The 14,650-nt window shown below is 38.6% G+C and overlaps 1 pseudogene; it reads left to right on the top strand.

Annotated features, from left to right (window-relative positions):
• The first annotated feature begins 385 nt into the window (after window positions 1–385).
• LOC109387688 (translationally-controlled tumor protein-like) lies at window positions 386–2,010 on the top strand (annotated as a pseudogene).
• The last annotated feature ends 12,640 nt before the right edge of the window (window positions 2,011–14,650 follow it).

Here is a 14,650-nt window from a genome sequence, read left to right as displayed (position 1 = left end):
CACAGATAACAAAAGCAAAAATAGACAACTGGAACTAGATCAAACTAAAAAGCTTCTACACAGCAGAGGAAACAATTAACAGAGTGAAAAGGCAACCTATATAATGGGAGAAAATAATTGCAACCATATATATGATAAGGGGTTAACATCCAATATATATAGGGAACTTCTTCAACTCAATAGTAAAAAGCAAAACAAAACAAAAAACAACCACCCAAATCATCTGATTTTAAAGCAGGCAAAGGGCTCTTTCTGCGCCCTCCACCTCCACCCCCCATGCCCCACTGCTCCAGCTGCATCATACTAGCTCCTGGCTCCAAGCTCCAGGCATCTACTAAGCCAGCACCTCCTTGGTCTCCTTCCAGCCACCATCCTCACCATCTACCCCAACCTCATCAGCCGTGAGGAGATGTTCTCCAACATCTACAAGATCAGGGAGATCACAGATGGGCTGTGCCTGGAGGTGGAGGGGAAGGTGGTCAGTAGGACAGAGGGTAGCATTGATGACTTGCTCATTGGTGGAAATGCCTCTGCTGAAGGCCCTCAGGGCTCAATACCGAAAGCACAGTAGTCGCTGGTGTTGATATTGTCATGAACCATCATTTTCAGGAAACCAGCATCACAAAAGAAGCCTACAAGAAGTACAAGGTGTGATCACAAAATACGGCAAATTTAAATAAAAAAAATTACTACAGTAAAAGACACGTTGCTATTAATCTCCCTCAAAATACTCCCCCTCACTTCAAGCACACTAATCCCATCGTTCTTGCCACTTTCTGAAGCAGTTCTGCAAGTCCTCTTTCATGTCTTTAGTTGCACTTGTCGTGGCTGTCTCGATGTTCTGATTGATTCAAAATGTTTACCTTTCATGGTCATTTTGACTTTGGGGAAGAGCCAGAAGTCGCACGGTACCATGTCCGGTGAATAAGGTGGAGGAGGACACAATGTAGTGTTTTTATTTGACAGAAATTGTCCTACCAGAACCAATGTGTGACACGGAGTGCTGTCATGCTGGAGGATGATTATGGCACTCTTTAAAATTACGGCAATTTTGTCAAATAAAACCATTACATTGTGTCCTCATCCACTTTGTTCACCAGCTCTGGCACCGTACAACTTCTGGCTCTTCTCCCAAAGTCAAAATGATTCAGGACATTGAGACAGCCACAACAGTGCAACTGAAGACACTCAGGAAAGAGGACTTCCAGAACTGCTTCAGAAAGTGGCAAGAATGATGGGATGAGTGTGTTCGAAGCAAGGGGAGTATTTTGAGGGGGATTAATGGCAATGTGTCTTTTACTGTAATAAAATTTTTTATTTAAACATTCACTGTATTGTTTGATCACACCTCATACATCAAAGATTACATGAAACCAATCAAAGGGAAGCTTGAAGAACAGAGACCAGAAAAAGTAAAACCTTCTATGACAGGGGCTGCAGAACAAATCAAGCACATCCTTGCTAATTTCAAAATCTACTGGCTCTTGGGCCGGCCGAGTGGCACGTTGGTTAAGAGCTAGCTTGGGATGCCAGAGGGCCCTGGTTCAGATCCCACATATGAGGGCCAGTGACACTGCCCTCTACAGCTAAGATGCTGAGCAACAGCTCAACCTGGAGCTGGGCTGCTGTGAGCCACTGGCAATGGCAGGTGGGTTGCCATGGGCTACCGTGTGTAGCCAGCAGCCAGCGTGAGCGGCCAGCAGTCGCCATGAGCAGCCGTCCAGAAGCCGGTGACTGATCTGTCTCACCCGGGAAGAGGCAATGATGGTGCCAACTCGGGCCAGTGAAGCAACGCCCTCCACAACTAGACTGAAGAACAAAAGGACAGCAACTTGCCTGTTCCCCTTCCCCCAATTCCCCAATAAAAATCTTTAAAAAACCCCAAAAAACTACTGGCTCTTTATTGGTGCAAACATGAATCCTGATGGCATGCTTGCTTTGCTGGACTACCATGAGGATGACATGACCCCATATATGCTAAAGACTGGTTTAGACATGGAAAAATGTTAACAAATTTGGCAATTTGGGTCTATCACCTGTCACAATCATAACTGGCTGCTGCTTTTCATCCACACACCAGGACTAGGACAATTGAGATTGATGTTACCTTGAGCTCTTCTTTTATTTTGATTTTTATTTATTTGGAGTAGAGGCCTTGTGTTTTAAAAAAAAAACATATTGTGTAGGTTGTCTAAAAATAAAATGCATTTAAACTAAAAAAATGGGCAAAAAACTTGAATAGACATTTCTCCTAAGAAGACATACAAATGGCCAACAGGTATACGAGTATGAAAAGATAAATAAAATCACTCTTGACGAGAGTAAAGCACACCAACAGAACCAGAGGCAGACAAGAGGAGAAATGAGAACCAAGAGAATAATTTAGTCTCTTGTTTTCTTTGGAGGAAAATCTTGGAGGTTTGGAAAGGATTGGGGGAACATTGTTTCTCTATCCTTTGTGTTAAAACTTGGAAATAGGATTAAAGAAGATAGAGGCTGTTGAGGTGTTTCTCCCTGAATCTTGCTAAAACTTGCAGAAAGCAGACTCAGATAAAGAAAAGAGAAAGCTAAGATTTTAGTGTAAGCAGCTAATTAGAGACCTGATGCTCACAATGAATGGACTGAGAGGAGCAGAGACCAGGCTATTTTAGCAGATACCCGCCTCATAGTCACCCAATAAAGAAAATGTGACTGTATTTTGATGAATTCAGGCTCCAGAGTAGTTCCCTAGCTGTCTAAAAGAAAGCCAAAGTTCCTTACCTTTGCATAGTGATACTGTAATAACAGATAATTAGGGACAAAATATGTAATCTTTATCCACCCACTCCCCATTCAGACGCAGGCTCACAAAGGACATCAGCTGGGCAGATAGTGTCACAGTGAGGGTAGCCTTCCAAAGCAGTCAAAACAGAGAGGGCCAGGGGGCTGGTGTAAAAGACATCCAAGATAGAATAACTGCCAAGACCAAAATAAGAATAGCCAGACTGGGTGTCAGAGTCAATGAGTAGCATGCAGGAGAGAAGCCCAAATATCCAACAGCCAATGAAATACAGAAACAAAATCAAGAGTAAGGGGTAAGTGGGCACAAGGCAATAGTCATTTAACAAATATAAAACAAATACTTATTATGTGCCAGGCAAAATCATAGGTGCTGAGGATGCAGTTAGGAACAACACATGGTGCTTGTCTTCAGGGAACTGATGGTCTAGTTGGGAAGGTAACAAGTAAATAAGCCATTACACACAGAGTGGTATGTCTTATGGGAATATATAAGCATGGTACCTAACTCAGTTTTGGGAGTCAGAGAAGATTTCCAGAGTATATAATATCAAGGTTTATATCTAATTGATGAGTTCCACTAAGCAGGCAAGATGGTTTGTCAGAGGGGAGAAAAGAAAGGCAATGGAGGAGGCAGAGAGAAAGCAGAGATCAGCATTCGAGGTCAAGGGCAGCATATGCAAAGGTGTAGGATCAAGTAACAATACAAAGAAATACAAAGAAGCTGAAAGCATGAAAGCGTTTTACGTAGAGAGGGGTAAAAATTATACCATGTTGAGGAATTTTGACTTTCTCCTGGTGACCAAAGGAAGCACTGGAAGTATTTGCTTTTTATTATTAATTAATAACAACACTGAAATATAGACAATAGACTTCCGGGAGGTGAAACTAAAGGCCAAGGTAAAAGCAGTGATAAAGACAAAAGACAATAGTGACCTGAACTAGGATGGTGGTGGGGAGGATGGAGGAAAGGAGATGGATTCTGAGATATAGGGTAGGACTGAGAAGATTCTACTTATTCAACGATTGGATGCAAGAATCCGGGAGGTCTTAGGATTTGGAGTTGGTCAAGGGCTGAGTTTCCATCACTTTTTCTGTGAATAGGGACAGACTCATCTTGCTCCAGATTCTAGGGACTTCTGTGGGTCAGCCGACCGTGTAAAGACACAGTCTAATATGAAAACTCCTGGCTCTTCGAACAATGCTGCTCTGTGTATGGAGGGAACATCAGAGGACGTTTGGAGCTTCTCTGTTCTGATTTGTGATGATGACCTCTGAGAGATGAATGAGAAAAGAGCACTCGCAAGTATTGTCCCCTCAAAGGCAGACCAGATCCTGATGCAGCTGGAGGTGGAGCCATATAAAAAAAGCTTGCCATTTAAAGGAAGTCTATGGCACATCATTTTGTAATGTAAAGACTATTTTGATTTTTCAAGGACTACACATCAGCTTAAGCTTCTAAAGCCTCATAGTGACAGGTAATACAAAACTGGGTGTAGAAGAGTCTAAGAGGAAAAAACTTCTTGTCAACCCCAGTACCAAAGTCTTAATAGGCCCTGCTAAATTTTATGAATAAGAAACATGAAGTAACCACCTTGGAAATTGCCAATTTACTAGAAGTACACTTACCTTAGGCAGTCTCCAGTCAAGATATGCAATCTGAGGTCATGATTTTCCATTATTTTTGTAAAATAAAAATATAAAGAGTCTTTTCTAATCATGCTTATAAATGGAATATTTTGTACTATGTACTTTCCTCCATAACAAAATACAGTCAATCTGATATTCAATATCACATTCAAAAATGTTGAATATAAATATTTCTTGAATATAAATATGTCTAAGAATATTGGAGTGGAATAACCTCACAGATTTTGTAAAGCACAATGTAAATGGATAAGAATAAGTTGGTTTTAGGAGCCATTTGGCACTGCTCACTAATATTAACAAGCCACATAAAAATTGAGAAGCTAATGTTAATAGCATTCAAATTTGAAAATTACATCATGATATTTGATATATTTGAAACAACTGAACTTGTTCTCTCTGAGTATTTTTGGCATGTAATTCAATCTACCCTTCTGTAAAATATTGTTTTTCTCCCCTCCAGAATTTTATCCTTCCAAAAGAGATTTTCACTTTCTGCTTCTTAAGATACACAAAATTCATATTCAAATAGTTTAATATATGTATTAAAATCCAAATTATTTTCCAAATTAAGTATAGTAAATGCACATATAGAATTATATAATTTTGAAACTCCCCAAATCAAAACTATTTGGATGATGTACAGTATGTTGAGTGTGTTTACATATTTTCATATATGAAGACATCATTTTACAAATCACAACTTTTCATATTATCTTTAGGCTATCTCATGGGAGCATAACCAATCAAAATTCTAAAGGAAGGCTCCATAACTTTCTGTGGAGAAAATTCTTACTTCTCTAAAGCTTTAAAATGATACTTAAAAACAAAAGTACTTCCAGGAAAGGCCCTGAGCACACAGTGAGAGATAGAAGGGGCTGATCATGAGCTGTGTGGAGGGAGATGGGTCCCTCCCCTGTGTTCTCGACCACTTTGCTCACCTGGGGAGTGGGCAGATTTCTGCCTTTTGCTCAACAAGGTTCAACTTTGCAATTACTGGCCCACCAGGATCAGTCAAATGGAGAACCCGATAGGGCAAAACATTGAGTTTGGGCTTTTCATATTTGGAAGAAACTGTTTTATATCGATAAACAACATGGATTTGAAGGTTATAAAAATTACACTGCTTTTGATAGACACAATATTGAGGATGATGCAGAAGCATTGAAAAAAAATTGCTGAGGCAATGAACTCAACAGGGAAAAAAGAGGGAAGGATTGGTTGTCTAAATTGATTCTTCATTTACCTAGCTGCCTGAGTTAGAAACATCTATCACTCCGAAAAGTTTGGGGGAAAAGACAGAACAAGATGTCTTTTGTTGGGAGAAAGCTGAGGGTGGGAGGGCAGGAATCATGTTGGAAAGAAACTAATGGTGGCAGTAAGCTTGCTCTTATAGGAGCAGCCAGATAGTTGAATGACCAGATGGTTTAGTAAGGCCAGAGGTGATACAAGCAAAGACCAAGAAACACAAATGCAATGTAAGCAGTGGGTGTTCACACAGCAACAATTTAAAAGAAAATTAGACAGGGGATAATCAAATCACAATAGTTTCTGAACTGAGATAGGCAGCTGAGGAACAGCATGTAACCTTCCAGGAGAGATGACTAAGGACTTTTTGGGGCACAGGAACCAGCCAAGCAAGCCAAGGTTTTGGAAAAAACTTTTATAGTAAAGAAAATTGAGTCAGGAAATAAAAATAAGAGTCAGAAAAATTGGGGCGCAGTCTCAGCTTTATAAAATGGAAAATGGAGAAATTCTGATATGCATAAACATGCTTGCCTTAATTAACCATACCACAGCAATACAGGTGAATGAAGATAAGATGAATACCAAGTCTCACCAGATTCTCTCATCTATACCGAATCCTTCCCTCTTCATCACACCCTCCATGATATTGGCAAACCCTATAGATTCTACCTCTGAAACATCTCTCGAGGAACTTGTATTTTCCATGCCTCACTACTAATGTAATTTACTATTCTTAGAGGTGAAGCCCTAATCCCCAGTATTTGGAAATAGGGCCTGTGAGGAAGTGATAAAGGTTAAATGAGGTCATAAGGGGAAGGCCCTAATAATATAGAACCAGTGCCCTTATGAGAAAAGCAAGAGACGCTAGAGATCTCTCTCCGTCTCTCCACCATGTGAGAAGGACACAGAGAGAAGGTGGATGTCTGCAACTCAAGCAGAGAGGACTTACCAGACACCAACTGTACTAGTACCTTGATCTTGTATTTCTGTCTTCAGAGTTGTGAGACAATAGAATTCTATTGTTTAAGCCACAGGTCTACGGCATTTTACCTATATTAACCTGAGCAGACTAACACAATAGGATAAAATGAAGACTCCTCCATATAGAACTCAAGTCTTCCCCCAGCCAACTACTACCCAACTTTGATGTCTTTCTTATGCTAAATGTCCTGCCCCCTACTCCAATTTTTATTTTGTTTTTAAGACCCCACTCTAATGTAACATTCTATGAGAGCTAGATGACTGTCAGGCTTGAATTGTGTTCTGCAAAAGATATTCTCATGTCCTAACTTTCTGGTACCCTGTGAACATGACCTTATTTGGAAATAATCTTTGCAGATGTAATCAAATTAAAATGAGGTCATACTGAATTAGGGTTGGCCATAGTACAATGACTAGGATCCTTATAAGAAGAGGGAAATTTGGACATAAATACTCAAGGAGAAGCTATGTGATAATGGAAGCACAAACTGGAGTTAAGCTGCCACAATCCAAGGAATGCCAAGAACTACCAGCAACCACAAGAAGCTAGGGGGGAGGCTTGAAACAGATTTTCCTTCTGAGTCCTCAAGAAAGAACCAACCGCTGTAGATACTTTGATTTCAGACTTCCAACCTCCAGAACAGTGAAAGAATAAATTCTAGTGGTTTTAAGCCATCCAGTCGTGGCGCTTTTTTTTTTATGGCCGCCCTAGGAAATCAGTGCAATGAGTAATCATCTTTCTTTTTTCTCTAATTTTAACAGAATAAATTGCTCTCCATATTTGTCCAACAAGGCCTTGTAATTCCTTCATTCTTAGAATAAATATTTATTGAGGGATGACTGTGTACATCAAGTGCTCTGCTAGATGTAAAGAGTACAACAGGGACCAAGACAGACGATGCTGATGTCATGAACTCTAGTGGAGAAGACAAACAAAACAATCCAGAAAACAAACAAAAATAAGCACACATTATAATAAAGGTTAAAGCAAAACAGGGGTGAAGCTTAAAGTGGATAATTTAAGGCAACCCACACCTTCCTTAGGAGTTGACGTTTAAGGTAGGGAAGAGTTCCTTGGCAGAGAAAAGAGCAAGCAGCAGCGTTCTGAGCTAGGAAAGCATTAGCTTCTTGTGAGAACTACCAGAGACCAGACTAGGTGGGGCAGGGCTCGGGGATGAGGCTGGGAGATATGCAATAGCTGTGCCTACAGGGCTTTACTATTGTTCTGTAATTGTTCTGACTGCTATGAATTGGATGGGGATGGTAGTGGCCGGGAAGGGAAATATGAGGAACAAATAGGAGGCTGTGGCAGTGCTCCAGGAGAGATAACAATGTCTTAGACTAGGATATGGGCAACGGATAAATAATGAATTGATTCTAGATATACATAGGAGTAGAAGCAGCAGGAGTTGCTGATGGAAGAGTATACCATTATCATAACACTTAATGCATTATATTTAGTTTATTACTGATGTTTCTTCTTTCTTAGACTTCATGGTTTTAATGGCAGGCATGTCAGAATTATCTTTCGATTCTAACAGCACAAAACTCAGTAATCATTTGTTGAATATAAATAAATAAATAAATAAATCTCTTATTTTGCTTCATGTAGACACAGTTTATTTCTATAACATCCAGGTAAGCCAGATGCCCCAACATAAAATTCAAGTGATTTCATTTTAATGTGGGTTGATAGTACTTATATCCAGGTCCTAAAAAGATGCCTGTCACAATCACAAGCTATAGAACAGAACTTGAAATGAGATTGCTTTATTTTTGAGGAAGAAACGGAAGGCCAAGTGGATCTGAAATCATTGTAAATTTCAGTCAACTCTTAAGCACTTTTTGTTTCCCATGAGCGATGGTTTGTATTATGGGGCCGCCCTTTAATTCAGCTTCTCTTTGTGTGGTCTCTTCTGGAGGGGGTTCCTCATGGTTAATTCATCATGTTGGTACTGCCTCCTCATGAAAACAGAGTATGTGTTACAGAGTCAATGTTAATAGAAGCTGCAGCAAGATCATAGCTGGAGAGCACAAAACCACACAAATTGATCAACACCTCTCCTCTTACAGTGTGCAGATGACTTCTAAAGATCAGGAATGGTCAAGACCACGGTGCTATAGCTCTTCCATACATCCTGTGTGACATTACAATAGTCTCTACGTTTTTGTTATGATTCCTAATAAACCAGAAAGATGCCAAAAGCCTTAAAATGTGGGATTCACAAATCATTGAGTACAGAGGTGAACTGTTACCATGTCTCTTCCTGGTTTTGTTTCATTTAGAGCAAAAGTCACAGCAGGCAGCTCACAAACCTGCTGCTATGCTGTTTTGATTGTTTTTTGATTGTTTGTTCTTAAAAAACTTGAATGACAATGGAAGATTTAAAAATTATAAAATCGCATCTAAAAATATTCTGGATTTTGTGTTTCTTTTGGAAACAAACAAAAAAATGGAACCTCTAACAACATGGGACCCAGTATGCATCCTGGTTGAAGCTCAGTAGAAACCTCTTCTTTTGTACAGGCTGTGCTGCCTGTTTACTGCAGCCCCACAGGCTCACTTCACTCATTTACATCTCTTGCTTGGGACCTGTGTGTTTTTGTGTGTGTCACCCTTGGTCTAGGGTCATTGCCACAATCAGGAGAGGCTAAAGCTTTGGTTAAGTCATAAAAGGCAGCCCTGGGTCATGGGTGAAAGACAGGGGAGGGCACTGCAAATAGCTAGAACCAGAACATGGGACACCAAGGTTTTTAGCTTCCCAAAGACCATGATTCTCATGAATCCTGCTTGTTTCAAGCCTAGAAGCTAGGATTCACCTCTCTCTCTAGATATGCCACTTAAGAAGCCCAGTCCAGGGCAGCTGCCACAACTGGTTTTAAACTCACCTTCTAGCTTCTTGCTGACAAGTTGCTCAGAAAGGCCAAAAGATTTTCTTAACAAATTTCATAATCCAATTCAGAACACAAACATTAGGAAAGAAGTGTTTATTCACTCTGGAGACCCTGAAGTTTTATTTATGTGTTTGTTTTCTGAATGGGTAAAATACTCATGAGTCAGACTATCAAAACAAGAATTGTGATGAGAAAGTTTTCCATGGAAATACCTCTAAAATGAAACTTTCAGAACCACCCCCAACAAGACATCTAAATGATTTCAACTCTTGCTAAATGGGGAAAATATATCCCAGGGTCAATTGAAAAGTATATTTCATTTTATTATAAAGGATTAGCACCCTTCAACTCAATCAAAATCTCTCAAGGAATTCAAAGTGCTGTATGAATTACATCTAATTTCCACAACATTCACACCAAATGAACTCTAGTTTAAGTGGTTCTCAAAGTGAAATTTAAGAATTGCCATCACTACTCTAGGAAGGCTTTACTTTTATAAAACTAAAAATGGTGTTAATAATGATTTCAGTAATATTTTTAAGGCTCACTAGAGGTTGGCAAATGCCCACTTATCTCCTTTCCCATTTTTTCTCATACTTTCCCAGAAGGGAAAAAAGGCAGATAGAACCACAGTTGGGCAGAGAGAGGGAGTGACAGTGATCTTTTAGATGATTCTTGTGAGAGAGATATAGAGAGAGACAGCATGGGTGGGGTGGGTAAAGGAGGGAAGGAGAGAGGTGTCATCAGAGACACCAGATAGGACTAATGTTTTTCTCTGGACCTTCCAAACACCAGAATCAAGAAGAAACAATAAGAATCAACAAACTCCCTTGCTCCTATGTTTGGGTTATCAGAACAGCAGGCTTTGAATGCTAGTTGTCTGGCTTGCCAAGTCTTAGTGCAACTCTACCATTAGAGTTCGGCAGAGTGATTATGTGGATAAGTTTAGAGCATTAAACACCCCAATCATCCCCCAAATTCCATAGCCCAAACTATTAATGAGGAACAGAATTAACTAATTTTAGTTTTACTTCTATGCTGTCCTGATTACATTTCTATCTGGGCCAGTTAGGTCAGTTACTTAAATTCAGATGTGAAAGCATTCTAGCTTGGGATTTGTCCCTCGTGCAGTAGATATATCAGACCTGGCTTTCTTTCATGGAAAAGCTCAATTTATCCAGATAATGCTTGTTCAATGATACAGGGGGACCATTCATTGATCAAGGATAAATACATAGCTGAATTCTCTTCCTTACATCTCCTGATGGTGTATGCCTGAAAGTAACAAAGCTCAAATGATAGGTTCTATTCTGACCCAACTCCATGGAGAAAACTATGCACAATCCACATATTGATCCCTCTGTGTGTGTAATCATCCATACAGTGTGGTATCTCTGACTGTCCCACAGTGAACCAGTTTACATGTTGGGTTCTCCTATAGACCACATGTGGCACTAGGGCTGTCCTATGTTAACCAAGCACAGACAGCACCACTCTCAGAGAACCAAACCACAGTGAGGGCTGATGACTGATGATGGAGCAGTGATTCATGTTGTGAGTCAAGGAACAGAGAAGGTAGCATTCCCCTCTAGGGGAGAAGCTCCTGTGCAAGGAAGTTGTGGTGCGAGATGAGCATCAGAAAGGAGAGGATAACTGATGAATTGGAAAATAAGCAGAAAGTATCCCAATAATTCACAAACTAGATACAGAGTCACAAGCCCTTGTATTACACATGAGGGTAAAAATGTTTAAGAACTCAGAATCGTATGTATTTTCAGAAGGTGTTGCATATATTGCATATTATATAACCTCCTATCAGGGTCTGAAGCAGGACTCTAATCAAACACACCAGTGTTTCTGCAGCAAAATATGTGAATATTTACAGTAAGTGGGATAAATAAACAACATAAATAGCTTCTGTCAGCTTAGGTCTGGTTTTACCTTCAAATGAATTAAGGAAACTACATTTAGCTTTTTGAGCCTTTTGGATTTTGGAAATGGATATGAAAGATTGTGGGCCTGTATTCTTTCCTTCAACATAAATTACTAGTTTGGGGATAAAGATGCTGCAGGCTCTATGCATGGCACTTTAGTGTTGCTTCCTATCCATGATTTGCTTCTAAACCTACTCTGCCACCCTAGGCAAGTCCCTGATTGTGCTACATATTCGTGCACTAAGTCCACAAATTCATTCATTTGGTAGACATGACTAATTCATTGAACACCTGCTATAGGCCCATGTCACCCTAGAAACAGTACAGTGTAGTGACTCAGCTATCTAGTAAGTGACCTGCTGGAGCCTAAAGCCACGGATTCCTAAATCCTAGAATTTATAGTTTACCAAGGCTACTGAAACCCCAAAAGGAAACATTTGTCTTTACGCCTTCTACTCAAAAGATTTTTGATACTGAAATCTACTCTTAAATTAATATTTTTGAGTCATCTAAGAAAATGCCATCTCTGAGTAAAATTAATCTTGAGCAGCAAGTAATACTTGAGAAAATGTCTGTTCTTGAATTATCTGGTGTTTTTAAAATTCATTTAATTATTTTGATTGAGTGGTAGCTTCTTTCCCCACCTTTCATTTCCTCTCGAGGAAACAATTTTTTTATAAGACAACAAAGCATTAACAATCTAAAGGTTATTCGTCATCCAAACAAAAACACAGCAAAAATTTATTACGCCACACAAGTTAACACTTGGCTTAATTTATTTGAAAATGGAAAAAATTACTATCTTATGAGGCACAGATTTAATTTGTCATACTAAAACCAATGATTGCTATTTAAGAATCTGTTTTAATTGTTTTGTTTTTATTCCAGAGCAAGACTTCCAATATTCCATTTTTGTAGAGTGGCTGTATTTCATTCACTCTTATGTACGAAAGTGGTCATTCAAAGGATTTTGAATATTCTTTCAGAGTTGGAATTCTTCTGGTTTAATAAAAGCAAGCCAGAGAATAAAGGGGAAATTTGAAAGATGGGTACCATAACACGAGATCGTGCCAAAACAGACAAAAATAACACTGGTGATATAATTTGGCATTAAAAAAAGAATATAAAAGCCATGGCTCTGAACTTATGGAAAATCAATCCAATGTTTTCAGTTTTGTGCCAATACCATGTCTGGAACAAAGCTTTCAGCCATGTTGGAGTATGATTTACACCTTCATAATTTTCTGCATCTTATGCCAGAAGCCTTTAGGAAAATCCAACCCATGAGTTACAAGTTGATAATCTAGGTCTTTCATTTGACATGAGCAAATTTGATAAATAAAAGTGCTGTTTTAACATTTCTTACAAGCCTTGTTAACCCGGGGAATGAATAATAGTGCAAAGCTTTGAGCCAGTTGCCAAAGCGTGAATATGATTATAACAATGTGACATGATAGACACTATGGGAAATAAGCCCAAAACTATCCAGGCTCGGACAGAATCTTGTTACCATATGACACATTGAAACTGAATGCCGTTAAACTTCCCCAACCATATATAGCTGAATACAAGAGTCACAATATGTCAGTAGCATACATTTGTAGGGCAGTTTACTTAACGACAATTCAAATATTATCTTTGTTAGATATTTAGTTACATAGGGAAGTTAAGCTCCCATGGGAAATTGGTTATAACAGAAAACTCACAGTCCCTAGAAAAAGCTAAAAGCCTTACACCTGCTCTATCTCCAACACCTGAATACATATTTATTAAAATAGAACCTTACTTTTAAGTGTTAATCCTGCTGGATTATCTCCATATCTTACACTGTATTTTGAGTATCTTTTCCCAAATGTTAGAACATTTTTAAATTGTTCACTCAAAAATTCTATCTGTTTTAGACATGGTTGTTCATTTAAAATTTTTTATAATTGCTAGTCATAATAGCACAACGCTAGTCAGACAATGATGAGTATAAGCTCACTTTTATGTTCTGTCAACTGACAACCTTGTTAAACATATTAATATAACACATTTCAACCATTTCATAAAATATGCACTGAAATAATTCCTTGCTAAATGAACGTCATTAGTCCCATATCCATGTCCCACCCACCCACAGAACATATTGTCAAAATGTTGTATGTTCTATTCTTTTCAATTTTCAAAATTGGTCTTCTTAAAGAAAAGCAAGAATTTATATATATATATATATATATATATATATATATATGTATGTATATATATATATATATATATATAACCACAATGATAGGATATATAATTACCTACTTCACAATAAGGATACAAAAAACAATATCTAGAATTCTATTCTTTATTAAGAGGGAAAAGCAATATAAACCCAACTTTGTTTATCTTGTTTTAGTCCTTGAACAGACTAAGCACTTCCTGGAAGAGAAACCTGCTCATCAAACTCACTTGACTCTTTGGGTCTTATTTCATATTCCTGAGCTTAGTGATATTCTTAGATATGGACCAAAATGGCCTAAGTAATGTTTCAACAAAGTCATCCCTTTCTTCTTGATCACTGAAGAAATTTGTACATGTTTGGGAATTGATCAAAAGAAATGAAATAAAGATTGAATCTCTAATTTTAGTTCAATAAAATACCTTGTGAGAATTAGCCAAATAATTCAAGCAAAAATGTAGTTCAATTTTTGCATACATCAGCAACCAAACAGCCAGAGTGGAAAATAGAATTCAGTCTTTCGGTTTCAATACTGCTACACATTCCAGCACTGTAACCCACTACTCCGTCTGACATTTATTACGGGGCTAAAGGGGAGGTATTCCTCTTTGTGTATTTCACTTCCTCTAGCCTCCTTTCTAACTATTCCACTGTAACACTTCCTGAAAGCTTGGATTGCTTTTGTGCACCCAAATGCTATCTGCACTGCTTTTCCTTGAGCAGTATTGACATCCAGTGGAGACTCAGAATAATTACAGGTGAGTCAAACTCCCCAAGGACATAGCCCAGAATGGATGTCTGGTTTGATATCGGTATCACACAATTCAGCAACAAAAAATAAGTTTTCCTTAAACACACAATTGAAATAGAATAAAAGAAACAATAGCTTAAAAGATAGCATAATGCACAGGGGAAAACTTGTGAACTGGGGTTAGGAAAAGAGCTCTTGGATATATCA

Source organism: Hipposideros armiger, unplaced genomic scaffold (assembly GCF_001890085.2).
Source record: "Hipposideros armiger isolate ML-2016 unplaced genomic scaffold, ASM189008v1 scaffold_166, whole genome shotgun sequence".
NCBI classification, from domain to species: domain Eukaryota; kingdom Metazoa; phylum Chordata; class Mammalia; order Chiroptera; family Hipposideridae; genus Hipposideros; species Hipposideros armiger.
Note: the sequence above shows the minus strand (reverse complement) of the source record. Positions and strands in the feature narration are given on the sequence as shown.